The sequence below is a fragment of the Phalacrocorax aristotelis genome, chromosome 1 (assembly GCF_949628215.1).
Source record: "Phalacrocorax aristotelis chromosome 1, bGulAri2.1, whole genome shotgun sequence".
NCBI lineage: Eukaryota > Metazoa > Chordata > Aves > Suliformes > Phalacrocoracidae > Phalacrocorax > Phalacrocorax aristotelis.
Genome location: NC_134276.1, coordinates 102,036,522 through 102,061,983, shown reverse-complemented (window position 1 = coordinate 102,061,983; position 25,462 = coordinate 102,036,522). Strand labels below are relative to the sequence as shown.

Genomic DNA, 25,462 nt, shown 5'->3' with positions numbered 1-25,462 from the left:
GGAAATTTCCTCTAGAGTGAACAAAGCTTAGCGAGATTAGCTCAAGATCATATTCATCTACTCCTTTCCAGTTACAGATGTTGCACATGATACCTAGTAGCACAATGCATCATCTATAAATTGGCAAGTTAATTCTAAAAGACAACAAGATATTTTAATCTGTTTTTCCTCTAGCTCATTTGCACAATTATGAAATTAGGGACTGTAAGTGTCTTAGTTTTAAATTTGTTAGGCAACAGACATGTAGCAATACGTTTTAGCTTTTCTTAGCCAACACGAAGCATTCTTGCATGATTTTTAGGTGTGAATTATCACCAGTAAATCAAACCTACACAAGACAATATTAAACAAAGGTAGTTGCTCATTGGGTTTATACACTACACAAACCATCTCTCATGACAGCCACTTAACATTCGATTTATCTACAGTATGTTTGGTGTCTTGCAGAGCAAGAATTATGTGCATCTGTTAAAACCAAAATCTAAAATGCAACAAAGGTTTCTAACTTGACACTCACATTCATCCTGGGCAACCAGCTCTAGGTGGCCCTTCCTGAGCAGAGAGGCTGGACCAGATGCCATCCAGAGGTCCCTTCCAACCTCAGCCCTTCTGGGATTCTGTGGTCCTTCTGTAAATTACTTCTTATTCCATGCTCTTAAGTAAGCATGAAATTAAGAGGCTAATTTCTCAGATGCTGTGAAAAAGATAACCACCAAGAATCACCATAGCTTACAAACCAGAAAGTATCCCACAAACACCAAGATTTATTCTAGGCACGGGTCATAATACCCCAGACAGGTCAGAAAAATGATGTCTCACTTTTGCCTGCTTTTGAAAAGCCTAATAAATCACCCAGCCACATGGCAGGCTTTTTCAGCGCTTGCACTATGTGTGAAGCACTGCGGAAGCATACCAGTGAAATGCCAGACTTGTCCCAGGGGCACGGCACACGGCTGCTCCTCCGGCAGTCACAGCCTGCGCATCACCCCTTAGCACTGGGATGGTAAGTCCTCAGTGTCAGGCTTCATCTAGCGCTTAGGTATATTGCAAAATGATTCAATGCCATCTTCCCAAGTACTCTGCAACAGAAACAAATGGTGATCCTCTCAATTCAGCACTGATTTAGGACGAGTGGAATTCAGAGTTCAAGGGGTTCATGGACTATAAATCAGAAGAAAATTTGTCCCCTTTTCTAACTGCAAATATAAACTTTGTTGCAGTTAATGTTAACAGCAGCCCCCTGAGGAAGGTGCCATATAGACCTGTTAAAACACGGAGTGAGAGATGAAAAGTGAAGGAATCTTTGGGCGGGAATGAAAGCTAATAGGTCTTCCTTTCTTCATTCCAAACTTTCATTCTTTTGTCTTCATTGGATCTTTTAAAATCAAAACCATAATAATATTTTAAACCTTGCTGTAAAAACCCCTTTTGCACACAGATATTAATCTGCTTAGTTCAGTAAATATTTTGCAGGAAAAGAGTCACTAAGAACAAAGCTAGTCCCAGGATTATAGGAAAGAAACAAATTTTGCAGTGTACCAAATATTTAAAAAAGTATGATGTCTTTCTCTCTGGCACACTGTTTGTGCAAGAGATACCAGTGATGCTGGGAAAGGCAGTCTTATTCTCAACAGATACACAGCAAAATGGACCATGGCAGGGTCTATACAATTTGTCAATGTTCTGTTAAAATTCCAATTATTTTATTTGAAATATCCTTGTAATAAAAAGTTATCTTTGACTATCTAATGGGAAAATTTTTACTCCATTGTCATTTTTGAGGGATTAAAAACTCATCAAGCATATAAGCTGAACCTTTAGGTTGTATAAAAGAGCATCACTAGTGATCATAACCCTGGGACTCAAATCAATGGACAATGACCATTTGCACTACCTGGTCCTTGGTGGTCACTTTGCTATTGCGAAGTTGCAAACCATTGAACATTAAGTGCCATCGGACAAGCACCACCTTCCACTGCTATGCTCAGCGGCACAATTCCCTCCGCCTTTGGTGACAACCCCATCCCAAGCATTTGAAATAAAAAGTATTTTGAAGTATTTCCTCTGAAGAAACTGATTCAGTTAAAAATGCTTGCAACATGCTTAACAGACTAGCGAAAGCCCCCATACATATTCAACTGTCTTGTGGAAGTTAATGAACATGCATGCACACAGCGAGAGATTTCCTTATTTTGCTCCAGCAGAAATTATATTACTTTAAAGAGGTTTTTTCACCCAGTACTTTCTATTACTTTACAGTCAAGATTTCTATTTCATGACAATGCAAAGAACAACTTTTTAAAAAGAAGATAAAGAAGTTTTTACCAAAAAAGCCAGTGGCTGCTCTGTTTTTTCTCATCAGGTACATGGTCCAGGATAGAGGAGAAGACATACCAAACTGCCCGTGGTTCATGCTTAAGTTTAAATGGTAGCCAGGCAGTGGCCAGACACTGCAAAAGACCAGCAGAAACTAAACAAGACGAGGGGAGAGCTCTTCCTTTTCACTCCACTCTTTCTCTGCCCTAGAGATCATTATTTAACATGAGCAAATTGAAAAATGACATGCAGCCATACTTAGTACGTGTTTTTTTTTTCCACTAACCAAACTCACATGAGACTTCCCATCTTTCTCTCTCTCCTCTCCCTCCCTGTCTCTCCTTTTTTTTTTTTTTTCTTTGCCTCAGGCATTTATAGGCTAGTAATTTTCATTTAGCTTCTCAGATGATTTTTCTCTGCCCAATTAGAGTGGAAGTGGATGAAGATTTAAGTTCAGAGTTTTGCTGTTAGAAACCAGGTTGCGTTTGTTCCTGTTGTTTCAGCTGATGTGCTGTTTCGAAGGTGCAAGGGTCTACTACCAATAAATACAGTAATGATACAGATAATGATTCTTTCTGCAGACTTCCCCCGCTCAGAGTATTTTATAGTCACTAACACCAGACAGTGGTATCATGAGAATACCTCTGACTATGAAGAGGAAATTTTTTTTTCTAGCAGATACACAGGACAGTTTAAGCCCAACCTCTTTCCCCCAGTACATGGGACTAATTCCAGTGACATCCCTGGGACGGGAAATTGGTATGAGAAATGGTTACAGAAGTTGGCTACTGTGTTCTGATAAATCTGTAAATGTCAGTCAGTATCTGCAAAACTTGAAATTTCTTCTGTAGGCGAAATGATATACATCTCAGTTCTCTGGAGTTTAAGAGGAAATAATCCTTCCGAGAAGTGTACAAGTGTGCAAGTGCTATATATATAAAAGAACTGGTCACATTTGTTGCCAACTGTGAAATTCAGCAATTTAATAGGAATTCATAGATGAATAGATATATGGATGAATGGAAGAAAGGATGCATAGACAGGTAGAGAGATTTTCAAAACTGTTAAACCAGACTCCAAAGTTTAGTCCAGCTGTTTTGCAAAGCATGCCAAAATGCTGCAGTCACTGAAAGAGTGCAAAAGGCAGTTGGAGGACAACCAGAACCTAGCTTGCGATGGAGATTTACAGAGCAGCTCTTGTACCCTAAGCACTTAGTGGCCCACATGGTGATCTCCTCCCTCTCTTTTTTTTTTTAAATTTACAGAGGTGAGTGTTGGCTAGGATACCAAATGTATTCCCTGCGCTTTTTCACCTCATCTCTTGTAATCCATGTCTCCTCCTAGAAAATGGAGATGCGGTCATAGAGAGTGATAAGAAGAAACAATATCAAGTAGGAGCAGTTGTAGCTGGATAGACAAAAAGAAATATTACCAAATGCATATCTGATATGGTGGGTTTTTTTGTTTGTGTTTTCCAGATTCCAGGATGGGATGTTTCTAATGAAATCAGGGAATGCTTGTGGAAACAAAAGGCTGTGAGATTTACTAGGGATTTGCTGCTGGCCAAATTTCACATTTCCAGCAGAGACCACTGTTAGCATTTTAAATATTATTCTCTATAAAAATGCTAAAATATCACTTGTCAGTGTATGACCAGAAATCTATAGGCCCTGCAAACACTTCAACACGTGCAACGTTGCCTATGAGGAAAATTGCGTGTGTGTTTAAACTATTCCAGGAAAGGCTGAAGCTGTCAGTCCATGACAGCAGGTTCCAATTCCCGTGAAATCACAGCAACTCTTGCACCACAGCGGGTATAAAAGGGACAATGAAATAAAACGTACTTCTGGGAAAGGTTAATCCAGAAACCGTTTGGGGCTCTTTGGGCATGTACTGTCTTGTACTGAACAGGAAACCAAGAAGAGGTACATTGTTTTCCTTTCTTTTGAACTTTGTTTTAACACTGCCTGAGTAAAGGAGAGTCCTGCACAAGAAACAGAATCCTTTTCCCGAGGAAAAGGATGGAAAAAGGAAAAAAAAGGAAAACCCAACAGAAAGTCCAGTGACACGAAATGAAACAACACAATCTCTACCGCTCTGGCAACTCTTACACAATCCTGGGTTATGACATTATTCAACTGCCGCAGGAGGACTGCGAGAGACCTCAGGCAAATGTTTCATCAACTGCACGGCAAGATGTTTCCTGGGCTTTGCCGACAGTGGTTCGGTGGAGATGCAATAGCCCCTCTGTTACAGAGCAGATAAAGCACCCCCCACTAGCTGCTATCTTCAGATGCTAACTCTACAGAAAAGGTTCCTTCTTTCCATCTCTCCATACAGTGATAGGTTTGAGCTTTTGAAAAGTACAGACCTTTAGTTCTCAGCTCTCTCATGGTTTTTTTTATTATCAGTTTTCACATTCCTTTTCCTATTGCTTGTTGCCCTTCTATCACAGTGTGAGCACCTTGTGGACATTTGCATGAAGATAAGGAATGATGGGGCTATGCAAGACACATGGAACTTCAGGGTATCTCCAGGGAAATACCTGGAGGATGGATCTCTAGGGAAAACTTAGCTACAGACCCAGGATGGGTTTGGGTGTCATACTTTTCTTCCCTAATATAAGACCTTAGTTGACAGAGAATGAAAGAGATTGTAGAAGATTCTCCTTACCACTTAGTTTAGTTTTGTTGTTTTGGAATTCTAGGAAAAAAGCTATCAATTCTTTCAGATGAATGCTTTTTACTCACAGTGAGTGTTCAACAGTGCAAAGACGGTCAAATGAATGTGCAAGTGAAACCCCAGCTAAATTTTTATTGCATCAACAGCACTCACTGTCCCACTGGCCACTTTTCAGCCATATGCTACAGTGTTAGCTTGGAGGTGGTAGAGGGCAGAGGGGAGGTTATGAGAGCCAAGAAAAGAGGTGTTCTTAATTTCTGCATATATACTTCAAGTGTTGTTCCACCAGTAGATTCTGACCCAATAGTTATTTAAGGAAGACATATATTTTGGCAAGGCATTTGCTTGAAAAATGGAAATCTATTTTTCTGGATGTGCTAAAGATGTGCAACTCTCACGAACTTTCAGTGAAGCTATTGGTGTTCAGACCATCTGGAAGTCAGGACTGTGATAACTTTTTAATCTCAGTAATCTGGACCACTGCACAATTTTTAAGGTTAGTCCTTAGAGGGCTTCATAATCTATTTTGTAAAGAAAAAGTAAACATCAGTCTGAAATAAGATGGAAGTAGCTGGGAACACAGTGCCATTTGATGGTGTCCCATTAGCAGGTAATATGAAAACTGAAACCAGATTAATGGCTTCTTTTTTCAGACTGAAGGGACATTAGCCATACAGCTTTCCAAAACTGTAAAAATAGCCCTGTTAACAAAAGCAGGTCTCCTGAACGTATGCAGCATTTTGTCTTCTTATATATTGCTCTTAATCTCCCTACACATACTGCAGGACACCTGTCTAAACCGGCTTCGTGTTAACAATAAAACCTTTACTTCACTGAATATGCAAGACAGGAACACTGTGAAATGACTGGGCTCCCACACGCATCCCTTTATGTACCTTGCAATGCTTTCATAAACTTATGTTTCTCAAACACAAGGGGTCTGGGCTCCTTATAGAAAAGATGGCCTGTGCTATACAAACAAACACTCAAGGAAAAGAATGTAATCTGATGTTCCTTTCCTGTTTTACAATCCAGCCTCTGTCAACCTTTTTTTTTTAAGACTGTGCAGAGAGATTACCCAATAGAGCACAGAGGGTTTCACTTTATGAACAGAAATATTTTTAGGGTTCTCTGAACTGAGCTAAATGACTGACATATTTTAAAAAAGCATAACGCAGACCAAAAAAAACCAAAGAGGCAAGTCAGAATGAAACAGGATGGAGCACACGTCCTGTTTTTGACATGCAACACCATCTTTAACTAGCTTTGAAGCACTACATCCTCTTTGCAGAGCGTTTAGCAACCCCCTTCTGAAGCAGGTTGTTTTTCTGGAAGTGGGATGTCATGGGCATTTGCCCACATGTCTGAGGGGATTGCCAAACTTGTGGACAAGGGTGGATTTCACTGAAAAATACACATGGCTACTGGTAAAATTCAAATGCCAGAGCTTTTTTGAATAGGGATAATATTTATGTGCACTTTCACCATGCTGAAGCTGGATGCGTTCTCCAGTGAAACCGAACTCTGTGAGACATTTGGAACAACAGCTAAGATTTCATTTGTTTTGGAGCTGCCTACTAGACATTTGAAAGTGATCAAAAGCATGTTTACCCTTTTTTTTTTTTTTTGACACAAGCTGTCCTTCTATCACTGTCTCCTTTAAATAAAGACAAAGAGTTGTGAAACACTTATTTTTAGAAAAAGATGGAGCCTTGCAACCTGGGAATATGTTTGCTGACTTGCCACTCTGGGGGCACAGCTATCAGGCAGCTGCCTCCCCTGCCAGCATCCACCACTGCATCACTTGGCGGCAGGCTCAGAGGTGGTAGCAGTGCACACTCTACATAGTGCTTGGGGTTTTTCTGCCTTGCATGGCCATCCCCGTGCTGAGCTCTACTGCAGGTTTGCAGGCTCAGGAAAGCACAAGGTCTCAGGCCAGTGCTGGCCAGGAGAGGGAGCTTTGCAATGACTTGGCCAAGCAACAATGCCAACCCAGCTAGCATGAGCCATAGCCAAATGCCATTTTGGTCAAAAGCCAAACTGTCTGTCCACCTCGAGTGCCAGGGTCTCTGCCCTGCTACATCTGCAGCAGCTGTAGCTGCACTGATGAGCAGTTTTTTTCTCTCTCTTCTCGGCTGAGAGCTACCCAGGCTGTAACTACATAGCCACAGGGAAGAGGTGAGCATGCCCATTACTTGTCCACCCCAAGCCACCCATCCACATGCTTTAGACAAAACTTAACTTCATAATGTGAGACTTTCTCAGCCAGAGTCAGTCAGAATCACTGCAGAACTGATATATTTTCTGTCAGCTCAGCTTCCCTCCTGTCCTGGCCTTGTACCAGCACAGAAGCTAGCCTCTGGACTCAGACTGATGTAGGCTTACTTGGTTTGAAATACAGGACTGGAAACAACATGGGACACATGTATCACAGTACAGCTAGAATGCTAAAATGCCAAATGAAACCACACCTAGAAGTGTGGCAGAGCTGTCCCCATGCAGATTTCAACAAGCCACCAACACTTCTGCCGCCATCTTGAAGATCTTGCACCTCTTGGTTGCCTGAGGTTTGCCAAGATGCAGGACTAGCTGGAAGCTCATGCCCTGTCTGAGTGTCATACTTCAGAAAGTCTTCCTCCTGTGTGGAGCTTCAGACCTTTCCAATGGGTAGAGGGCTTACCCGGGTGGCCAGAATGAGCGATACCTAGAAGGTGAAGGTTACCCAGCACTAGCTACTGAGTGGCTGGGTCTCCTAGCTTCTCCGGTTGGAGCAGGTCCTGTCTGCAGGAATAGCTGAGTATGGCTGGAGCAGGGCAGGACTGGGGCCTCCCACATTCAGGCAGGGCTGCAGATGCATCCTCTAGTTTGACCTGACATCCTACCCTAGAAGTTGAAGGATGTTTTCTGGTCAAAACTAGTATATAAACTAGTATATATGTTTTTGTGAAAAGCTTTAGTTTTGATGGACTGACATTTTCCTGACCAAAAAAAAGAAAAGTGTCTGTGTGTAAAATTACCTACCCTTTCTCATCTTAGCCAGAAGGACAGATGTGATCTGGGAAGCCAGAGAAGCACCATCAGAGAGGGCCCTGACAAGTGTGGGTCATGAATTGGAGTAATTTATTACACTTCTCCAGCGCCAGGCAGCTGCCTGGAAAACAGAAAACCTGTATCTGAACCCTGCAAAGCCAGAATTCCTACCACAGACAAGGTAAAATAGGCACCACAGATACACCGTTTAGCTCTGGAGCAAAACATTTCCCAGATCTCCATTTAGCAATCTGTCAGGCCTCAAGCACTGTTGGAGATTTGGTGAGTAGTTTAAAGGTAGGTTCGAAGCACCCAGGAAACAAACCACAGTGTCTGCGCTGTGGCTGCTGCTGCAGTGATGTGGAGCCTGAACCCACCATGTGTGAGGTATTTGGGTAGTGGTACCACCCCTGTGCTACAGACACATTGCTGTATCCTCCCCTCCAGCACGCCACCCAGCAGGGGCTCCCTGGCTGTGGTGATGGAGAGGACAAACCCCAGAAAACCTGGGCTGAGCATGAGGTTGCTCTTTGCCACCACTCCAATCCTTCCCATGGCTCCTGGCAAAAGGAAGAAGAAGAAGAGAAGGTTGGGAGGGACAACAGAGAGAGCCATCTTTCACAGACATGGACACAACACTGTTGCTTGTGGTCAAGCTGAACCAAAAGCATCAGGTTTTTTCCATATGTGAAAGGAATGCCACAAAAATACCGTCAGCTTTCCATTACCTCAGGGCACGCTGCCACCCTGTTGATCAGGGACCATGACACAGCCTGCCCAGCCTCACTGGTGGTGGCACTGATGGGATAACCTTCCAGACGTGCTCACTCTAACAAGACCTACTAGAGACCTCCAGACCCTTCTTTGCGAAGCTTTCCCACCACAAGAGAAAAAATTGGAAGCCCAAGCCAAATCCCACCTCACAGTCATCTCTCTGCCTTCACTGATTTATTCACCCATGTTGCATCTCCAACAGGCCAAGGCACGAAGAAGGCAGAAAGCTTCATGATGATGATGCCCCACTAAGGCTATGTTTCCCTTCAGCATGCCAGGAGAGAGTCCCAGGCAAAAATCTATAACAGACAGTGACAGGGGGTACACAAAGCTATAGAAAGATACAGAAGGTCCCTTCTGCCCTTCTCACACTGCTCTGTTAGCTAGTCTCTCAGTGCCATGTCTGCCATTGTTCCCATTTGGAGGTTGTTGTACCTCTGAAGAAGGGAAAATTTGTCGTTCAGGCTTCTTAACAGCTGTAGCCATTACAGGTTTCTGGTGCCTTTGCTTCGGGAGGCAGCATCCTTCCCATTTTGTACCCTCCACCCCTCTTTTGATTCCTGTTGCCTGCCCAATAATGTTGATTAGGCTTCAGGGCAGAAGCAGCATTTTGCACTTTCTTCTAAGACAGGGTTTCAATTGCGGAGAAAACTCAACCTTGCTTTCTTTAATAATTCACATGGCAGTATTGTGTGGATACTCTTAACTGGTACTTAAAAGTAATTAATTGATTTTCTGACATATCAGTTAACAATGTATTGCACTGACATGAAGTTGTGATTCTGCTGTTGATTGGGCTGGATGACTAGATGCATCATACTCGCTTGAGGAGCTGAGCTTAAAAGACTCTAAATATATTCTGCTATAAAAGGAAAGGCATTTTACATGTAGTGTTGTCTAAAACTTGAATCCATATGCTGCCTCCAATGCTGTCAGAGTAAAGTATTTCATTGTTATTTACAGTAGACCAATAGTATTTAAATTTAGAACATCCGGTAGGTATGAAAACACAATTTCTGTCAGCTGGAGACAATAGCACATGTTGAACTGCAGAAAAGAGTCAGCAGAAGGGTTTTATGTGCATATATATAGCTGAACTGGGAGAGGTCGCTGGAGCATCTCCTTTCTCCATACTAAGTTGCCTGCCCTGTTTGAAACCCAGGAGCACTACAGATGTGTACGTGGATGAGTCTGAAGCAGGAAGACAAAAAGACAGAACCCTTTTCTGGAGATTAACGGTGGTTTATACAGCTTTTTGTCTTTACAGTAAGTCACTAGTTCTAATAAACTCCAGGGCTGGGTGGCAACAGCAGGTTAAATAAATTACTGTGGTCAAAATGTTCAAACCAGCCATATTCTGTTAGATAACTAAATAAAAGAAGACCAGCTTTTCTGGCTTTAATGAAATTATTTGAGGAACTTATGACCATTTATTATGCTCCACAATCACAAATTCAGAAATCTACTGTTTAATTACTTAGGCTTGGAAACTCTGGCCTGGATAGATAGTGCATGGGGGACACTATTGCAAATATTTTCATTTATTATAGAGGATATGAGCTTACTTGCTTGTGATCTCTGCTTTGATATAGGTAATCCCATCATGGATAACTTAGAAGGTCAAATCCCTAACTTTTATGTGTTCCAGAATACTTCACATGTTGAACACTGTGTTAATTCTGTTCTCAGAGAGCCTTTTTTCTCCTTCCTTCCCTTCCTATGAAATACCACAGAAATATAAGTTGAGGAATGGACCAATTCTCCTCTAAAAGTGTTCTTTTAATAGATATTTTCTGGATATTTTATGTTAAAGTGTTTGTGAGCAGAAGTAAGTGTTTTTATTTTATCAGCTGTAAAAACGGGGGAAAAACAAGAAGCTTTCTGGTGCACAAACCCTTCTTCAGCTATTTATATCCATATCTACCTCAAGAAAGCCTGCCATTTTTATCTTTCATGTGTCAAGAATATGAGAACATTTCTTATACACACTCAGCCTTGTCACAAAATCTAGAAGCCACTACAGGAAATTAACTTCACCAAGACCATCCTGTTTATGCAATTACAGTATTAGCTGATTTAACTCTGTGTACACGGCACGGAACAGAGTCGCACACTGCGAAACAATCTCCACCCTCAGAATTATTTAACACCAATCCTCTCCTGAGATTTGGCCATTAAAAGTACCTGCAGCCCTATTGTGATTTTTTTTAGCTTCAGAAGAAGAGTGAGAGAAGAATGGTAGCAGATTCAGCAATGAGCATTTTGTGGGGTGTTTAGCTTCAGAATAAATGAGCTTTGAAAAAGAAGAGAGAATGAATTATTAACAGTCCCCTCTGTAGATGGGAGAAGGTGTCAAGAATTTGCTGAAGTCATGGATTGATTTTCTGACACAACAGTTGAAAAGACGTGAAAGCAGCCACTTGGAGGGTAGTGTCAGATATATGATCCATCAGTAAATGGGATTCCTCCTCTCACTTACCAGCACTGCTCATGCGCCATTGATTACACCATATTATATAGCCCACAGTAATACTTACAGGGAAGCAAGAGTGGGAAAAGTGGGCAACAAATTGTAGGGTGGAGGGATGAGTGAAAGAAAACAGACTGAAGAAATCATGCTTTATAGAGCTGGATAAAATATTATGACCAAAATATGTTTTGCCCACTGAAGTAATTCATTTTTAGGCTAAAATGAGATTTCTTGAAATTATGCCTATTTTTTAACTTCTTATGCTCAAGGAATTGTAAAAAATGTAAAAAATTAAATACTTTACACCTGTTTTCTGAATGAATTTTTTAATCAAATATTTTTACTGGAAATGACACTTTGCATTTAATTTTATTTTGAAATTGTTCTAAGCCTTGGCAGCTGAAACTGTTACTTTAGGTTTTTTTCTCTTGGTTCTATATTAATTTTTAAAGTAATTTTCCAAAATTCTTAATTATTTGCTTTGAGTCAACTCAGAGTATTTTCTGAGGTTTCCTACAATATTTTTTTTTTTTGTTACACAGCTAACACTGACAGAATAGCTACAGTCATTCTATCTAGAAACAATCCACCTTTCCTGAACTACCTGATTTGGTATGTCTCTCTGACCATTCCTGTCAACCAGAACAGGGATGTTGGACACCACTGGCCTCATCCTTTCCAAGTGCCAGTTTCTTCTCTCCTCTTAAATTATAAAGGTAGATGTGGAAGAAACAGTGTAAACTGAAGGTCTTCCTCACCAGCCTGACCAAAAGTCAGAATTAAAACCAAGCATCTTTCAAGCCTTTCCCTCAGTTCAGTATTTCAAATCCCAGACTCACAGAGGGACACACAGAAGTGTCATCACTCCAGACCAGTGAAGGTACCAAAGGCCTGGGTGCTTTTTCTATTACATCACTTTTTCTCGGAGAAAAAAAAGGCACTTTCTGTTCTAGAAGTGATTGTAGGCTCATGAGAAGAGCAAGCCACCTTTAGTCTTTATGTATCTGCTGCCCTCTCCATAGTCACAAGTCACTTGCCCAAAGCAGGAAAATGAAATATATTTTCTGCTGGAGAGCTGGGGTGATAAGCCCCCACGTCAGCCTTTGGAGCCTGGAGCAGCAAGGAAGAAAAGTAGAAGTCTATCCTTCACAGATTTTTGAACACATTCCACTGCAAAGCAGAAGGTGAAGAGATTATGGAAACATTGGCAATTTGCTGAACGTATGTCAGACTTAAGGTAACAGACAGCATTCTGGAGGCGACACATTTGTATTTGAATGACTCTGGTATCATACATGGCTTCTTTTAAAAAAAAACACTTATTTGTTATCTTCTCGGTGATCTTCCATTTTATGATTCAGTAACAGTATGCAGTTACTAAGTTTTAGTGGATACAGGGGGAATGATGATCCGTACTGGAGTCAGATGTCAGTTTTTCAATGCAATATTTTTTTCACCTGTTTTTTTCACAAAGTTTGATCTTTTCGTGACAAAAAGGACCTGCTTCAGACAATGTTCCTTGCAAATAGTTTGAAAATAGTCTGGAATTTTGTTTTAATAGTTGACATTGCGTTTCCTTATTTGTCAAGGGAAAATAACACTTTCTGGTTTGAAATATTTTGAAATTAAATTTGTGATGGTATTTTCTGCGGTTTAAGATTAAACACAGTACGTAAGTATGAGTGGGATTTTGTATTTATTTTTGTTTTATGAAATATTCACTGGGAACTTTGTTTCAGTGGAAACTGTGTGCCTATGCATGTGTGTGGGGAGGAAGATCTTTTCACCCAGCTGTGCCCTAACCATCTCGACTACCTTCAGAATCATGTTAAAATGGTTCCTGGCGTTAGGCGGTGCAAACCACTGTCATAATTTGCCCTGAATTAGATTAGGTGAGAGCAGCAAGGAATAGCATCCCTTTGCTTATGCTGCCATTTCTTTTGAGGACTGATTACTGCTCTCCTTCCATCCAAAGAGTGTGAGGCAGAAAATCATACAAGGACACATATATGCTATACTAGTAGCATTTCAGCACTGCAGGCTTGGTGAAGAAGGATCCACAAATTCGGTGAATTTGTTTGCCAGCAACGGTGGGAAGAAAACCGGGGTAGGAGGTGGCAGCGCATTGCGGCTGGTGGTGTGAAGGTGAGGCACTGGCTCCTGCAGCAGCGACGGGCCCCCCGGGAAACCGTTTCTCAGCCCAGCCAAGTGCCGGGGCTCCCTTCTGCAAAGCCTCAAGTGGGGACAGTGCTGACCTCTTTGTGTAAAAAGGGATTTGCAGAGCCATGGGCAGGGGCAGGGGTTTAAAACAATGGCGAGCTTATCTGCAACGCAGAAAGCCAATGACTTCAGCAAGGTCCTGATGGCAGATAAAAGCAAAGCAGAGCCTGGCGATAAAAGGTGACATGAAGAGATGGTCAAGAAAAGTTTAGAGCACATTGGAAGGACTGAATAATGCCAATTTCACAAGGAAATCTGCTGTATAAGAGCAAGGCAATGATAGGTTCCTTAGCACCGAGCGGAAGATGAGGAACCCAGTGCAGAATTGTTCAAATTGTGTTGCTGAATTCCAGCAACAGCTTCACATTGTGGGAAAGGCACCCTGCTGTGTGTTTTTGTATATTGCGGAGGAGTCGCCTGTAGAAGAGTGTATTTGGTGGTCTTTGTTCAGTTCTTATCAGTTTGTATCCCACCACACATCTGGCTCCATTCCCGTGGAGCCCGAGTACTGAAAAAAAATGTTTTAATTATTATCATGGAGATAACAATATTTCCTTCTCCAATTGGGTGGTCTATTTTATAGCCAAAAAGAAACTGTATCCAGGAAGTGACAGGTATGTCAGAGGCTAAAACTTGATAGTGCTGAACAGAAAATTCAGAAGGATGTGTCACACAATTCCCAGGAAGACAGAGGCTGGAAGTTTGCAAATGTATGCAAAGTAATGAAGGGAGGAGCACAGAGGAATATTGTAGCTCTGGAGAAAACACAGAGTGCTGATGTGTATTTCCATAGCATTTCTGCCCATTTTCATTTCCCCAATACAAGGTATAATCCAGACATAAATATGTAATGCACACATGCAGAAAGGATGCAGGGAAAACCTAATCCCTGGATATGAAAGACACATTTCAAATTGCTAAACTACCTCCATAACCATGAGACACACCATGATATCCGCAGTCACCCAGAATTGCACTGATACCTCTTTTCAAGTAAGGGAACTAGGCAGTATGGAGGCTATACCGCTGCCTGACCTGAGGACAGTCGCAAGCAAGCACACAGGAGGATGTGCTCTGGTGTCAGGCATGCCACAGACCTGAATTCTGCCTCCAGGCGTTGTCACTGTTTGGTACCTGCTACACAGGTGTAACGACTCAGAGCAACAAAGTGTTACAAGAGCTATATACGGATCAGAAAAAAATATTTCCCTGCCTCTAGCCCTTCTCATTTCCCTGCTACACTAGATGCAGGCAGTACAGCCCCTGTTCAGAAGCTGGTGCATGTTTTGATGGTAATTATTCATCAGGCAGCTGGCACTCTGCAATACAGGTGATACTCCATACAGAACACCAATTACTATTTCTAGATATTTAAAGAGTGTCTGCTAAGGGAGACTGAAGATGACTTCCCTGCACTAAAAAGCCCTTGCTCCTGAAATCTTGGAGTCTTTCAGCAAAATCTAAGTGATGGCTCAAGGCCATAGAGCTGAAGGCAGATGGTTAAATCTCCTGAATCCCTGAGGAGTCAGTGAGATACAAAAGTTTTTTTTTAAATAAGGTGTGCAGGCTACAAGTGCACAGAGCACATTGCCATTTCTTGTCAAAAGTGTAATAATGGTATTTTAAAAAAGGATTACCAAGAGAGTCAAACAGTGACAGCACTGATCTTTACACAGTTTCACAGGCCCCAGAACAGCACCTCCTGGGCTGTAGCTTCCTGAAACTCCCCTGAATGACTAAGGGGCCCCATGTTTGGGCATGGTTCCCCTGTCTACATGGGCTGTCTGCTGGGGGCTGCATGCATGGGCATCATCAGGAGGAGTCCTGTGCCTGAGTCAGGGCTGCCTCTGAGCCACCTGTCAGGAAGGCCTTCAGCATGGCGAGATCCCACCACAAACCACGGGAGGGACACAAAGCATTAGCTGCCATTTTGGTGAGCTTTCCCCTGTCTCTTTTGCTCCAAGTAAATTTAGTCCTCTTTAGATTTTTTCCTACCTCTCCTCACGAGCTTGCTGGGAACATTTGTGCAAAATCTTGCATGGGTGGGAAAACACTGTGCCAAGATCCAGCACAACCCTGCCTGCTTTTCCTGTGCTTCATTTTGCTCTTTCTGTGACCACTGTAAGGATTTAGCTTTCTCCAGCAAACAAGGGCAGACTGTGTTCGGCAGGCTCAGTGCCCGACAAGCGAGCCTTACTGTGCTAGTCCATGCAAATGCCACACAAATTCTCTGAGCTCCTTCCTTGCTAGGAGGCAGTGGGGCATCCTGCGTGCGGAGCAGCAGCAGGAGGTAATGGCTGCAGCACTGCCATGCAAATCTAGCAGGAGGCTTGTTTGGTTTCCTTTACAGGGAAGCACCCCGTGCTTGGTATGAGGTGGAGCAGTCCAGAAATTTATGGCTACCAAACCAGGAAACCAGACAGAACTGCCCCGCCGTTACGCGCAGGATGGCAGCAGGAGGATGTATGCTGGCTGAGCACAGCTCCTCCTCCTCACAGAGTTTTCAGGTTATACATAGCTGAGAGCTTCCCACAGTTTTCCATACAAATATTATCCATTTATGTTTTGCTGGAGGTTGGTATGAAAAGTACTTGAAGATTTGTAATGAGAGTGCTTGAGATTCTGCTTCTTAAACTTAGTGCTGAGTGGCCTGACCAACAAGGCAGCAGTTCAATAAAAGGAGGCATAAGGAGGAAGGACTGGCACCTTGATGGAGCTGAAGTACAGGAACCCACATTTCATTTGCCAAAAGTGATTGCTGTCCACTGCTGTTCAGCATCATCATAGAAATGATGGGAGCATTAAATTGTATCAATAAATAGTATCAATACATCAATAAATTGTATCAATACGTAGAGGGAAAAATGAAAACATATCGAACATGTAGGATTCAGCTTAAGATACAGATTCTGAATGTTTGGAAAAGCTGGTGGCCTGTTTTAAGCACCCTCACTACAGATTGATTTCTCAGCAGTTTCTTGTAAACAGAGTTTATCTTCCAGTTTGATAAAAGTTGAGGGGCATATAAGTAAGACTGACAGCATTCTTGGCATTATTTTATGCGTTTGTCCCTGTATTTCATGTCCCTATGGTGAACATATATGCTTTGGCTGAAATCCTGATGTCACTTGAATGAATAGCAAAACTCCTCCCTCCCTTAGCTGATATTCTGGCACCAGAGATGAGCTGTATAAACTTAGAATCTCTCTGCCTGCTCGGATTAGTGGTTCCTGTTCTGCTAGCACCGCTCCATGCCCAGCAGATACCAGGATGCACCCCAGGGTGCAAACAAAGCACGTGGGTGCCTTCAAGGTAGCAGCAAACCCTTGCTACAGCAGAGATCAGCTGTGCAATCTCCTGTACAGGATGTCTCCATGGGCTAGTTATAAAAACACTCCTCAGCAATAATATAGAGGAAACTATCTTTCTAGGACAGGGAATGGATGGAGTGACCCCCTGAGGCCCCTTGCAGCCCTGTCCTTCTAAGATATTACAAAATTTTCTTATAAATCCCATCAGCTGGGTTGTGATCCCCTTCTTTGAGCTCAGTGAATTAGGGACCAGTAGCTGACAGCAGCATATAAACCACTGTATGTGTGTGCATGTCCATTCATGTATGTGTGTGAGAGTACTAGTACACAAGTGTATGTGTAGTAGACTCCTTGATCTCCATTTATAACAGCCTTTGCCCGTACTCATCAAAGACGGAGTGGTGAACAGAGATACGATGTAAAGGACACTGTGCTCACTTATTTTATACATTTGTAATCTCCAACCAGAATGCTTTTTTTAACAACACTGTCATTTCCACAAAATGTTTCAGATTAGGGATGATCTTGGCTAAATTTAGCTTTTATGGACGAAAGAATAAAACATAATTAACTGTTTAAAGAACAAAACACAAACCACATGAAGCAATGAAACTTGTTGGCGAGAAATCTAACAGTAGTGGTTGGTAGCAAACCCATCTCCTGTGGAACAGATGTTTGGGATTTTACACAAAAATAGAAACTACACTAATGTCAAATGCCTTACTGCCTGAAAAACTGACAAACACTGAGTGTTGCTATTTGGGCACTACAAATTTCCAGGTTGTACATAGACGCCACAGAAAATGGAATGAAATTAAAGCAAAACAGCAGCAAAGAAATATTGACAGATTTTTTTAAAGCAACTCCCCAAACTAGCGATGTCTCTCCGCCTTCAGGCAGCTTTTAGTGCAGTCTGAATGGCTAATTATTGCCAGCAGTAGTGGAAAAGCTGGTTTGCAGGCACTTGATTACCCTTGAAGTATTGGGCTCCGTTTTCAGCAAAGCTGTACAAAATTTTCTATAAATTCTGCTTAAATAGGCTTGTTAGCCGCCCCCCCCCGCCCCGTCTCTTATTTTATAAACAAATATTGGGACTGCTAACACGGAGAAAGTAGAAAAAACAACAACAGCAAACCCCTTGGGTGGCTGTCTCATTTCTCATCAGGAGAAGAGAAAATCGGTGGCCTGATTTCCAGGGGTGACTCAAATGGGGAGCTGTTAGATGGCAGTGCAGCTGCCAGTCACACATATTGTAGCTTTTAGGGTAAGTAGCAGACCAGGATAGGAAGCTACATTAGCTGGAGCACCATCCTTTGATGTCTGTTATAATATTTGTTCAGAGCCTGGATGAATGTGTTAGGATGGATTCATCATAACGAAGCTTTAAAAAAATCCCAGAGTTTTGGACCACAGGTTCACAAGACATCACTGGTGTAGAGCTTTCCTAGACACTATATTGACCATGAAAAAGACTTTTTGTGCATGTCCTCCATGGGTTAAACCCACCAGAATAAAGAGATGAAATACACCAGCAGACTCTGCATGAATTTTCTAAGTGGGTGTTCATGTTTTATACCATTATATAATACCGTGCAGCTTCATACAAAGAAAGACATCAGTCCCTGCCACACATAGGCGCACACACACGGACATGTACACTCTCCCCAAAGCTAAACAGATGTCACACCAAGCCCACATCTCACCAAGATTTTCCAATAGTCAAAATAGAAAACATCAGGCCAAACTTAACCCCCTCCGATGCATGCACACACACCACTTTCACTTTGATTCAGTTGTCTTGACATATGGTTTCCTCTCTCCTTCTGCCTCCCCTCTCCTTCATATTTCAAACTTGAGAAGATATAATAAATTGAATTTAAATATTACATCTGCAGTGGACGCCAAGGGAAAGCAGGAAACCCAAAAGCAGAGCTGAGGTTTAGAAGGGCACAGCAAGAACCTGTTCCCACTGCCGAGGTGAGCAGGAGTTTCCTAGGGAAGTGAGCCAGCATGGCAGGTGTGGTGTACACCAAGCCCTGCGCTGTGCCATGGTCTGATGCTGGATCCAGGCAAGGGGGATAAGACTAAGACGCACCCCTCTCTCCTGGACGGCTCCTGCCCGCTCCTGCCTGCAGGGGCTGTTGCTTTGCTTCTCTTTGCCAGGCTTCCACAGTGTGCTGCGTTTGCAAAGTCTAAAGTGAAGTGAGGTTTCCTCTCCTCCTTCCTAGTCTTTTGTATGGGCTAAACAGTTGCAAAAACCCCAGCACCCCCTCCCAAACCTGAAAGTCAAAGACAGTTTTCTTGAATAGAATTTAAGTGGAGGATTAATTTGAGGCACTGCTTTACTTATTCAGGTGACCAGGGTGCTTTCATGAGTGCTATGACACACACTGATATCTTTTTCTTTGTTTACCTGGACACCTGGAACAGTAAAAAGAGCCACAGGCACGATGCCAGTTACCCCAGAAATCCCTGAGACCTTCGTGGACGGCAAATGTCAGATGCTTTCTAGGAGGTGTTCAACATTTTATCATGCTTTATAGGATTAGAACGTAGGAACTAAACAAAAAGCTGAAGTGCTTTTGAAAGTTAATGCCTATTGAGTGTATGAAGGGATGTAGGATTTGAGGTATTCAAAAAACATGTAGATGTGGCTCTTCAGGGCATGGTTTAGGGGGCATGGTGGTGTTGGGTTGACGTTTGGACTTGATGGTCCTAGATGTTTTTTCCAACCTTAATAATTCTATGATTCTCTGGTTCGTCTTGCAAAGCTGAAACTGTCATAGTGCTGGTTTTGGGCTAGGAGTTGTTTTTTGTAAAGCTTATGTGTAGTAACATTCTCAACCCTTTTTAAGCCTGGAGAAGAAGAAAGCAGAAACTGGGAATTTGCTTCTCACTAGCTTAGTGCAGCTTTTCAGATTCACTTGACACCAACATTTAATATTATGAAGGGGGAAAAACAAGCGCAGCCAAACCCAGCCTTTTCAGCAAGTAGGTAGAATTAATCATGGCAAGTTTGTACATACCAAGGCTGAATTTGGTTCATGTTCTGTCTAATATCTAAGCAATTAGATTCTATTATTAAATCATTTAGGATTAAATTTCTGTTTGGAAAATTATTCTTATGTAGCTGTAAGAGTGAAAAAAAAAAAAGGCAGGAGCCAATAATCTATTTTGCACTCATATTCCACTTTGGATCCAGAAGACTTTTGTTGAATCAAGGAAAAAATAATATTCCTTCATAGTCTGAGCTCTCATTTCCTCAGCGTGGAATGAAGTTGTGCATGTCCATCTTCTTTCCCAAATTAACGAATAAATTAAAAAAAGCTGACAGCACTGAACTGTACTTCCCTGGAACTGCATCTTATAATAATATTGGCTCCAAAACACTGCTGTAAATTCTTGCATATTTTGTTCAACTTTGCTTCTTTCCGTATGCAATTTTTATATTCATATGCAAGTTTGTTAATGGTTTATGTCCTATGAACATGCAATAAAAAAAGAACTTAGGCCAATGTAAGTGGGATTTTCAATACCTTGTTGTTTGCCTTTGCAAATGTAAAGATCCTTTGCCCCCTATTTTAGCAGTATATACAATACTAATTTTTCTTTACATAGCTTTTTTCATCCCAAATAATTTTGTTGAGTGTTTCTGATCACAGAGGATTTGGAAGCACCAAATAGGTGCAACCACATCTGAAGTGGAAGGTGGGTTCCTTTTTAACCCAAAGAGGAATAAATTACCTGGGAGCTTGCAGGGAGAAGCCAGGGGCAGGAGCTCTACGAGCCCAGGACAAAGTCCCATCACAAATTTATGGTTTCTTCAAGGTCAGTGTTGAAGCACTAGCAAAACCTCGCACGGCATGTCTAACCTAGAGGACTTCCATGAGTACAGCCTTTGCCTGGCTTATGAAAACAGATGAAATCTCGTCTGCAGGTAACAAAACCATCTCTCCGCCATGGTGTGCGTACGCTAAACCTTCTCAGTCATGTTCACATATGCCACTATTTCTGCAGTGTCCCCCCGAGCTCGAGGAGATGGAAAGCAGACCATTCCTGTCCAGGGATTTCCCCCAGCAGACTCCTCTTGGCTTTCACTGCTGTCCCCAGACCATCAAATAGCTGGGTGTGCCTGGGGTAGCATGGGTGCCTGGAAAGGATGTCTGAGATAGCCATGAATCGGGAGTGCTGAATGGACTTTAATGATCTGGGATATAATTAATAATAGTAGGATCCACTTTAGTTTAGGCTCCAAATCCTTCAGATGAAAGGAAAATAATTATATGTGGTCTGCTATGTGCCAAGTATTCCCCTGTCCTTGAATGTCCTTATTAAATGTGTTCTGAATTGGAGATATCTAAACACCATAAATAACTGGTTTTTATTGTGTATATCCGTTCATAACTAAAAAATAATCAGAAGCACCAAATAATAAAGTGAGAAATAAAACCAAGGGCAGCCCAGTGGAAGTTGCTTGCACTAAGTTCAGAGGCGCCAATGCACCCTGCCTGGGGCCTTTCAGGGGGACCAGGTCCAGCCACACCCCTACTCAGGGTCTGTGGGCTTTGCCCTTGGGCAGGGGGTGCCACGCTTGCCCCCTCCTTGGCATCCTCCCCGCTGCCCACGCAGGCCCCTTGGTCTTCCTGGGAGCCAAACCAAGGTGATTACAAGAGGGTAGAGCCACCACCACAGCAGCTGTGTGGCTTTTTAAAACTTTCCATTTTCCTGGCAGCACAAGCTGCCATCCAAGTTTGGCACGTGAGTCCCTTTGGGGTTGCTGCCAGCTTCTCAGTGAGGGCAATAAGAGCTGATGCATGGGCTCAGTCTTACTGCTGTATGCTCCTTTGCCCCTTTGCCGTTGGATAAAAGATTCCGCCTTCCCCACCCTGCAGCATCTTCAGCCTGAAGTGGCTCCTTTTAGTATTTTATATGTTTCATTTGGGAAAATCTTCAGAGCCTGTTTCTTTCAGGTGACTTGTAAAGGAATTATGTTTATTCACAGAGCTGCCTCGAAGCTGGCATGCCTCTACCTGTATGTTCTTCACTAATAATTTTTGCCAATATGCTTTTATTCAGTGACTTTCCTGTCTTAAGATGAACCTATATGCTTTCTGTTACGGTCTGGACATTTTCCTAAGTGCTTTCAAAGTCTTTCCCCTGAGCCACAGACCTTTTTATCTCCCAGACTTACTTTTAAAATCATTGCTTCTGCATGTGTGATGTTATGTTGATTACAGTTAAACTGGAGAATTCTCTTAAATGTCAGGCTGTCTGCTCCACTGCAAATGCCTCACTGCTTTATTCACCCCAACTCTTTTTGAAGGCCACTTTACTAAAACCAAATAACAGTAAAATTAATGCAGGGATTCTCATTTTGTAGCGGTCTAGAAAGCTAATGATAATTTTATTGTTTGATGGTTTGTTATAGACAATGATTTTCGGTGTTTTTTGTATGAAGATCAGGGATCGGATTCTTTAATGAAAAGCATATGCTGTAACTTAAGCTTAGTAAGCTAAGACTGTCTCTGTGTCCTACAAAACGACGCTAAATCCTTAGATTTATGGTCGGTATTTTGAACCATGCAATACAATTATCTTATCCATTCTAGAGATACCAGAAAGAGAGAGAGAGAGAGAGAAAAGATTTAGAGTTCATACATCAATCAGACTAAAATATTTTCCTTGCAAGTATGACCAGGCCTTCACTCCTTGCATTATTGTTAGGGAGATTTGCAAACTTTCCTCCTGAAGGTGACAAAAAATGTGAGCTAATTACCACAGTAGCCGCACTCCATTCGCTTGTCCATAATGCTTTTACCATAAGTGAAGCAATTTCACCTTCGCCATCTGATTGTCTTGCTTTCTGTTTTAGTGAAGAGAAACTCCTGAGTATTGAAGACTTATGGTCTAAGCAGAGCAAGTAGAGACTGAAAGTAGGGGCTTAGGGCTATGCAGGGAGTGAAAGCTTAGTAACCAGGACTGTTATTACACAGCAAATACAGTAGGATTAAATTACATGAGTGATATTTTCAAATGAGTTTATTAACCTGAAATAGATGAGGTGCATATGTATTAATGCAATCTTTTTTCAGACACAATTTTAACATACTCATTTTAAATGCTGTGTATGTGGCATGCTTAGTATATATACGTTTTCCTGATAAAGCCTGGAGTGTCTGGCTGGATTCCACAGTTCAGTTTAATCTGTAGGATTTTTTTTTTCCGGCATCAAAAATCAACTGGATTTTTCTTACATTACCTTTCCAAACGGAAATACTTCCTCTTTTTGTCTCTATCAAAATATATATCAATGTTAAGATTACTGATCTTTACAGAAAATTACAGATTGCAGAAAATTTGTGCAGAAGAAAAAAGAACAGAATAAATAACTGAAGTAAAAAATATTTGACAGAATAACAGTAAATGCTATTCTGTAATTATTCAGTGCAAAAAACCCCTAACCAAGTCTTTAAAAACTGCAAATGCACCTATAATCAGAGCAGAATAAAAATGCTGACCGCAGCAGAAAACGCATGAAACCACATTAGCCAAATTACTGCAAGTTCAAACTTCAACTTCATTGGCAAAAGCCTCAGCCTCCAGTAGCCTAGTCAGGAGAGTTTGCAGTTTGTCACTTGTGGTACATTCTTTCTTATTTTTAGGCTTGATCCAAAGCCCATTATCATAAATCAAAATTTTCCTGTTTACATCCACGTGTTTCTTTGGTCCATATTTAGCATACTGAAGCATGAGACCGTGTTTTAAGCTATCACTTGCAGGAATGACACGAAAGGGGCAAAACATTAGCACTATACGCTCCCTGTATTTCTGTATATTTTGTTAAACCTTAAGAAGTAAGGACTTTTGATTGTGTCCATCTACAATGTTAACTTTCCTAACTATCTGCACCCAGGAATAATAATAATAGTCTAATAAATCCTCTTTTATGAAGAATGGTTCATAGGTTGTGGTTCACACCTCAAGACTTGGCTCAAGGTTCTGGCTGAAACTTAGCAAAGCACTTAAATGTGAAAATTAATAATGTGCTAAGGTTTTGCAGAGGTGATATGGCTTAAGAACATGCTTAAAATCTGGAAAGCTCTTAAGCACTGTGCTGGAAGGTGCGGTCCTGTGAAGGGGAGCCCATGCGTGATGCTGTCCCCAGGTCACTCTGGTTTCCAGCAGCTCCTCTGTCATTTCAGGATTGTGTGCTGGTGAAAGCCTGGGAGCTCAGCACAGGGGATTTTGGAAGAATAACTCACTGCTGGTGACCTTTCCCTTCAGGACACATCACTGTGCGGGGGCCTTGACAATGACATTTTTTTCTGCCTGACGCTGCATCTATGTTTCTGCTCCCTCTCCAAAAGCGCTGTACTGCTCCATTGCTGGGAAGCTGCAGGACTGTGCAACACATGAACCGGTGCCGTGCTCAGACCTGGCCCAGAAACCCTCCTTCTTTGAAGTCCTTTTTTTTTTTTACTTTTTTTTTTTCTTTTCTTCTTTTTTTAAGTTCTGGTTTAGAAGGTGGTAAATTTCTAATGTTTGAAAAGCAATTGTCACACCGCTGCACACGTGAGAGGAAACAGCGCAGACCACCCGAGTCCAATCCTTTATGTGGACATTTAATCTCCCCCACCAACATCAAAGCCCTTGCTCTGACATCCAATTGCATTGCCTCATGTGTGCTTTCCAGTTTGTTTTCTCTCCTCTCTCCCCACCTACTCTTTCTCTCCTCACTTGCTTCACTTAACGACGCTACCCAAAAGGATAGCTTTTTTTTCTCCTTCCTCCTCCTAAAATGGCAACCCCCCTCCTAGATGCATATATATAGTAGAGCAGCCTGAGCCAGGGGGAGCACCCAGCCTCCCCTCGCCTGGTGGCTGTGGTGGAGCGAGAAGGTGCAGGGGGGCCACAGGGGATGTGGGGGGACAGGGTGGCTGAGGAAGGGGCAGGGGGATGCCAACACTCGAGGCCAGTGGAGTGCCAGCCTCCCTCACCCGGGTTTCTTGGGGGTGTCAGGGCAGGCAGCCTCAGCAGCCAGATGAGCCACACGCTCCGTGGTCCGTGTTTGGAGATACCCCCACACACCCGCCAGTTGAAAGACAGAGATTAAAGCTGCCTAAATTGGTATGGGCTGGGCTTGGAAGGGGCGAGCGGGCAGGCGCACCGGGAACAGCACTTCAAAAGCATCACACTGGGGGCTGCTTGGGGAGGAGACAGGTATCCTCACACAGCCACTGCCTGGGGCGGGCGCACCAGGCCGACGTAATGGAGCCGAATGGCACTGCCCCAAAGACCTCCAGCTTTAGAAACCGAGGGTCTGTTCCTTCAGAAAAATACCATTAAAAAAAAAATCGTATGCATTTTTTTGTTCACAATAGTTTTCCACCTTACAAACAGCTTTATATTCCAGTGGTTCTAATGCACCGTCACTGTGCTGTGGCAGTGTGCAATGCCCAGGTATGGGATTTGGTACAGAAGCATCTCTCCTCACATTTGCTAGCAAGAAATATGTCATATTTGCAGTTGAAATGGCTGAGAAAGTATGCAAGATGTAGAAATGTGGAATTCAGGCTCCTAGGGTATAGTGTCTTTTTACATGATATGAGACTCTCTGTAGAATTTCTGCTTTATCATTTCAGATGAAAAATGGATTGCA

General features: G+C 42.3%; 1 protein-coding gene across 2 annotated transcripts in view; it reads right to left on the bottom strand.

The window, feature by feature from the left end:
* The window catches only part of RUNX1 (RUNX family transcription factor 1), a 173,716-nt gene that overhangs the window by 87,685 nt on the left and 60,569 nt on the right, over nt 1–25,462 (bottom strand). The window lies entirely within an intron of this gene.